Source organism: Elephantulus edwardii, unplaced genomic scaffold (genome assembly GCF_000299155.1).
Source record: "Elephantulus edwardii isolate Elephantulus edwardi_28Jun2011 unplaced genomic scaffold, EleEdw1.0 scaffold00007, whole genome shotgun sequence".
NCBI lineage: Eukaryota > Metazoa > Chordata > Mammalia > Macroscelidea > Macroscelididae > Elephantulus > Elephantulus edwardii.
Genome location: NW_006399757.1, coordinates 13,398,079 through 13,405,500, shown reverse-complemented (window position 1 = coordinate 13,405,500; position 7,422 = coordinate 13,398,079). Strand labels below are relative to the sequence as shown.

General features: G+C 34.2%; 1 protein-coding gene and 1 pseudogene across 4 annotated transcripts in view; both read left to right on the top strand.

The window, feature by feature from the left end:
- Positions 1 to 7,422, top strand: part of DGKB (diacylglycerol kinase, beta 90kDa) — a 1,124,393-nt gene that overhangs the window by 369,868 nt on the left and 747,103 nt on the right. The window lies entirely within an intron of this gene.
- LOC102847506 lies at positions 2,728 to 3,463 on the top strand (annotated as a pseudogene).

Here is a 7,422-nt window from a genome sequence, read left to right as displayed (position 1 = left end):
GTCCTATCTCCATACCTTTTCAATCTGTACGCAGAGCAGATTATCCAAGAGGCTGGGCTGTGTGAGGAGAAGTGTGGTGGAGTCTCCAAGAATTCAGGAATGTTTAATTTAAGTCCTATCTTTAATAATAAACTTTCTTTTACTATGTTAGGCACTAAACAGTTGCATCTATTGGATATTTTATATAACTACAAAAATATAAGCCTCAAAAAAAATATAAGCCTCATAAGGTTTTTTGAAATTTATCAGTAATATTGAAATGCTTCAAGGGTTATTCCAGAAACTAAAGACCTGGCTAAATTGACATTCACTAATATTACCTCCTCACTTAAAAATAATTAACTTGAATGTGAGAGCCATGAATGAAGGAAAATTAGAAATTTTTAAGAAAGAAATGGAACGCATAAATATTGACATATCAGGCATTGGAGAGAAGAGATGGACTGGCATGGGGCATTTTGAGTCCGATGACCATATGATATATTACTCTGGAGATGAAAAGACAAGGAAAAAATGGGGTTGCCTTTATAGTAAAAAAAGTTATTTCTAGATCCATCTTGAAGTACAACATCGTGAGTGACAGGATCATATCCATACGCTTACAAGGAAGTCCAGTAAATACCACTATCATTTAGATATATGCACCAACAACCAGAGCCAAAGAAGAAGAAATAGATGATTTCTACCAACTTTTACAGTCGGAGATAGATAGAACATGCAATCAAGATGCATTGATAATAATGGGTGACTGGAATGCAAAAGTTGGGAACAGAGAAGAAGAATCAGTAGTTGTAAAACATGGGCTTGGTGACAGGAATGAAGTTGGAGATAGAATGATTGAATTTTTTGCAATCAATGACTTATTCATTGCAAATACATTTTATAAGAGACACAAATGCAGGTTATACACATGGATTTCACCTGATGGTATGTTGAAGAGTACTAAGAAAATTAATTTCATGCTTATATGAGTTGTGGGAGGATATCAAGGGTATCAGCCAGGTCTTTAGTTTCTGGAATAACCTTTGAAGCATTTCAATATTACTGATAAATTTCAAAAAACCTTATGAGGCTTATATTTTTTTGAGGCTTATATTTTTGTAGTTATATAAAATATCCAATAGATGGAACTGTTTAGTGCCTAACATAGTAAAAGAAAGTTTATTATTAAAGATAGGACTTAAATGAAACATTCCTGAATTCTTGGAGACTCATGAAATAAAATTATATTTTAAATCCTAAACATTAGACATTTAATTATCTTTAAAATATTTTTCCAAAATAGTTTAAGTGACATGGTATTAATATACAAGTATTTGTGATTTTCAGTGTACCTCAGAAGATGAAAATTTATTTTTTCTCTTTAATGGGTTGTGAAAAATATGAGTTGTACTTGACTGAACATCATCGAGCAACAATTAACAAAAATATCTTTATATATCTTTATTAACTGAATTTTTAAAAAATACTTCTTGATGGTGACAGCATACTTGGTATGTAGAGAGATTTACTCTCTAGTAAATCAAGCAGGAAACTCTCAACAAAATGGATTGACAAAGTGATACAACAATGGTTTGAGAGTACTACACAGCAGGATGGCACAGGATTGAGCTGTTTTATTCTGTTGTATACAAAATTTCTGTGATCCAGAACCAATTGAATAGCACTTGACAACTAAAAAAAACCACTTTTAATATTGTATTTTAGTTAGTTTTACTCAAATCATGTTATTGGCAAGCAGCTCTAGTTGTGTGACTTTGTTATTAGAATTCCAGAAAAACTTTCCTGTTAAAAATAATCAAGCTTCTGTAAGATAATTTCTCTTTGTGCTTAGCAAAGATAGCCCATTATTTCTCTTCTAACATTTCTTGGATTGATTTCCACCAAAATAAACAATGTAACAAGTGAAACAGTGTAAGATATTGCAAATATAACATACACGTATACAAATACACGTACACACATATACAAATACATGTACACACATATACAAATGTGTGTATATGTGTGCATGTTATTGTGTACTGCTGAGTCAGAGCCAACCCATCTCTGACCCTCTAATGGATTTTCAGAGGAACACAAAGAGACTGTCCATCTTTCTCTATGGAGCAGCTGGTGGATTCCAATCACATGCCTTTGGGATGTCTATGCAATTCCTTTCTGCTAAGCTACCAGAGTTCCCTCTCATGCAATTAATAGCCACTAATAATACATTGTAGTGTCAGCTAAGAATCAGTGCTGATATATATCTATACATACATAGATATATTTTTTTCTGTTGTTAGGTGCAATTGATTCAATGACAACTAACAGAGACCCTGTGAACAAGAGGTCCCAACCTTTGCCCTATCTAGTGCCATCCTGACTGATGATATCCGTCTACTCAAGCCAAGTGTGGCAGTCACTGAGTCAGTACTTCCTGTTGGGAGTTTCCTTCTCTTTATCTGATTTCCCATGCTCCACAACACAGTGTATTTCCCATTTTTGGAGGACTGGACCCTTCTGACAGCATGCCCAAAGTATGTGAAATGGGGTTTCACCATCCTTGCCTCTAAAAAACACACAGGTTGTACTTTCTCCGTGTTCTTTTGGCACGGCATGGGATATTAAGTACTCTTCTGATGCACCACAACTCAAAGGCATATTTTTTTTTCATCTTTCTTCATTGTCCCAATCTCAGATGCATAGCAAGTGATTAAAGAGATCACAATAGTCAGTCTGTCCAAGATGCCAAAGGGAAAATGGGCAAGGGGAAGAAGCACCAGCCATGGTCAAGAATCAGGAGACCATGAAAGTAGTGAACCCATTGTTCAAGAAAAGGCCCAAGACTTGACATCGGAGAGGCCATCCAAACGAAAAGGCACCTTACCTGCTTTGTCAAATGGTCGCACTACATCAGATTGCAGTGGCAAAGGGTAATCCTCAAAAAGTAACTTAAGGTGTCACCTGCCATTACCAGTTCATCCAGGCCTTAGACTGCTAGAAGTTGGCCTACAAGTAGCAACCAGAGACAAAGCAGAAGTAGAGGCTGTTGACTTAGGCTGAGAAGAAGGTTGCTGGTAAAAGGGATGTCCCTACCAAGAGACCCCCTGTCCTTCACAATGGGGTGAATACTGTCATCACCTTGATGGATAACAAGAAGGTCCAGCTGGTAGTGATAATGCATGACATGGACCCCATAGAGCTGGTGGTCTTCCTGCAGGTCTTGGGTTGCAAGTTAGACGTTCTCTACTGCGTCAATGGCAAGGCAAGGCTGGGCTGCCTCAATTACCAAAAGACCAGTACTATTGTTGCTTTCATGAAGGTGAACCTAGCAGACAAAAGAAATCCATCAGGACCAATTACAACAAATCTGATGAAATTTGATGCGCCCTGGGTAGCAACTTCCTGGTGTCCAAGTCTGGCCCACATCACCAAAGTAGAGAAGGCCAAGGCCAAAGAACTTGCCACTAGTCTGGGCTGATGTACACACTGACTTTTCTATACATAAGAATATAAAGAAAACATCATTTGAAGAAAACAAACAAAACATCATGGTTTGGATGAAGTACACCTTAGTCTTTAAACTGAAATTGTTGATATATAGCCCTTTGGAGAGGTCCTTGACAATAGATTTTTCCCACTGCATTGCATTTTTTTTAATTTCTTCACTGCTGCTACTATGAGTGTTCATTGTAGATCTGAGTAAAATTAAATCACTGACATCTTCAATCTTTTATCCATCCATCATGATATTGCCTATTGGTCTAGTGGGGAGGTTTTTGTTTTCTTGATGTTGAGGTATAATCCATATGGAATGCCACAGTCTTTTAGTTTCTGCAGCAAATGTTTCAAGTCCTCTTCACTTTCAACAAGCATCTGCATAAGACAAGTTGTTGATAAATCTTCCTTCAAACCTGATGCCAATAATTCTTCAGCATATAGATTAAATAGATATCTAGAACAGACACAGCTCTGATGTGAATATACACACACACATATTTATACGTACACATACATGTGTATGCACATACATGTGTGTTTGTGTTGTTATTGTTAGGTGTCACCAATTCTATTTAAGTTTGTAGTAGAAATGCCCTATAAGTTATTTTTTTTTGTCCTCTTTGCAGAACAAAATCAGTATGTCTTTCTCTCTAGAGCTGGTGGATGAATAGTGGAAACTTCCAATTCTTTAGGTCACCAGCTCACTGCTTATCTCTTTGTACCACCAAGATCTATGTTTTTATTTTTTTTTTATTAATTTCAATGAACATTTTCAGAGATCTTGAATTTCCATTCATGCATTGTTGCAATTTTCTTCCCACCCCCCCCCCCCCCATCCCCAGTTCACTCTTCTCCTTGAAAAGAAAAAGAAAAACTCCTCATTGGTATACAGTCCCCTGCACCCCTCCACTCCCACCCCAGTATACTCTCCTCTGCAACCCTCATTCCAAACTCTTATGATAATCATAATTCCCTAAAATATATTACTTTTAAACAGTTCTTTCCCTCATTGGCTTCAATGAAGTATACATAATTTATCCAGTTTTTCTCAGTCTCACCCCAACACTATATCAGCCTCATTTTACAACAGTGGCACCATACAGTATTTGTCCTTTTGTGACCGAGATATTTCACTCAGCATAATGTCCTCCATGATCACCCATTTTGAATAATATTGCATGAGTTCCTTGTTTTTCAATGCAGCGTAGTATTCCATTGTGTGAATATACCAAAGCCTATCCATTTGTTTGTTAATGGGCACTTAGATTGTTTCCAAGTCCTTGCTATTGTGAACAAAGCTACAATAAACATAGGTGTGCATATATCTGCTTGGATGTCAGTTATGGTCTTTTGGGATATATTCCCAGTAGTGGAATTGCAGGGTCAAATGGTATCTCTATTTGCAACTCTTTGAGAAAGTGCCACACCGCTTTCCACAGTGGTTCCACCATTTTACACTCCTACCAACAGTATAGACAGAAAGATTATAATTAGAGAGGACATTAGATAGATAGATAGATAGATAGATAGATAGATAGATAGATAGATAGATAGATAGATAGATAACCATAAGGAGTTAATTTTTTTTATGGAGGAACATCAATAATTTAAAAACTGGTAAGATTGTATATCTAATAATTATCTTAAACATAACAAATTCTAGATTACTCGGGTTATCTCATTTCTTTTTCAGATTTTCCATTATAAAGATGTACAAGTCTGTGTGTAGGAATGTCAAAATTTAATTACCAAACCAGAGTTATAAAATTGTTTTAAAATAAAAAATCTAAGAAATTATGTGATAATATAGAACATTTAAAAATGGATTTTTATTTTAATTATTCCTTTTTATAGGTTTATGCACGGTTCATATCATTCTCTTTAATAATACTGACTGTTCTTATATTATTTAGTAATTTATCCAATAAAATGTTATTGAATGACTCCCACGTAATACAGATTTTAAGACAAATAGGTCTTATGTAGACTGTTTTTACGTAAAACACACTTGTTGTGGGTTATCATCATATATTCCTTAGATTCTTTATACAATAACCATTTTTTATTATGTTAAATATATCTGACTGATTGTATGACATGCAATAGCAAACATTCTTTTTAAAGGAACATATTGTTAGGTGCATATGAAAGTTTTATTTATGAAGTAATATATTATTGAAATAATTTCAGATTAAATTATTGAAACTATTTTCTATTAACAATAATAAATTTTCCCCAAATATTCTAAGCTTCTTCAGAACTAGTGTGTCAGGTTTTCCATATTAAAGTGTAGGATGGAGAGCTAATTTTCTGGATACTTCAAGTTAAAAATTATTTTTCCCACCAAACATATTAATGTGAATGTACACCTTTATGAAATCATAAGGAATAATGAGGTCTCTAGAGTCCTCCTTAGATTCTTGAAAGTTTTGTACCAAGCATATACTATGATCTTTTCAAACAATGACATGCTCTGATTCACTTACTCGGATGTGCTAGTACATGGATGTACATAACATTATATGGCAAAGTTCCTACTTGAACTAAATGGGTTTAAATATAAACTGTGCATGCAGATCTCAAGTGATAGACTCTTAATAGATGTCAGAAACTCTTTATTGCTACCCTCTCTGATTTCAGTAACATTTTAATTAATTCACACTGATTGAATAAGTGTATATTGAGGCTTGTTTCCTAATGAGGGCACATTTAGAGGAAAGGTTTTGCATCATTCTGATATCCTGTGGGTAATTATATTCTAATTATATGGTCGGGGGAAAAGACATACAACTCAGGACTGATATTGTTTCTTGGACCCAATTAATTACATGCACATAATGAAAGTTCATGATAAGGTTGACTGGCAGTCAGTGTAAAAATTTAACTCAATTGAATCTTGGTCTAACATGAGTGAAGAATTGGACTTTAACCTGGTTAGAAAATACTTTGGCATGAGATCAGTGTATATAAAGAGAGACAAGGAATGGCAACAAACCTCATTATAATCTTTTCATTTTAATTCGAAGTTTGCCAATCACATTAAAAGATAAATCCAAATTGCTTGATTCTTTAAATCTAAATATTATCACCAATATTATTTTATTTACAAAAAGAATATTTTCTTATATTACAAAAAATAAAGCACTAAATATACAATGATAAATTTCTATGACTGACATATTTTTGTTGATGGAAAGAACAAGCATAACTGAAAGTTAACAGATTAGTTTTACAAACATAGAATATTTGCAAGTATTACTTTATTCTATTAAGAAATTCTAAGATGTTGCTGCTTTTTTGAAACTACTGATTCCACATTGATCTTTATTCCAGATATACAAAAACCTAATTATGTGAGACCCAAGTACTTTAAAAACAAATTTATAGTTTCAAATTGAACCAATTTATATCTCTTTCCACTGGGTTTCTAAGGAGGAATCTCATGGTTCAGGTTGCCTATCTATCTCTCTTCCAAGGAACCACTGATGCATTTGAACTGCCTTTGGCTTCTTAGTGCAGTTCCCATTGGACTATACCCCCAACATGCCTATAAACACGTATCTATTAAATAAATATAAATACATTATATATGGATTAAGGGCTTAAAAGTAACATGAAATAATAACTTATAAAGACAGATATATTACATTTTGAAATATGTTATAAATTGATAGTTCTAAAATTCCAGAAATATGTCACAGTTCTAAGATATTTAGACATGATATAAATATCATCACAATATTTTTCAGTGTCTTATTCAAAGATATCATTCAGGAAGAGTGTAAACGGTCATTACAAAGACAGAAGGGAAGAAAAGACCAAAATGGATGTCAGAAGAAACTCTAAAGATTGCACTGGAGCGTAGAGAAGCCAAAGCACAAGGAAGAATTCAAGATACTAAAGAGCTGAACAGAAGATTCCAAAAGGCTGCTCGGAATG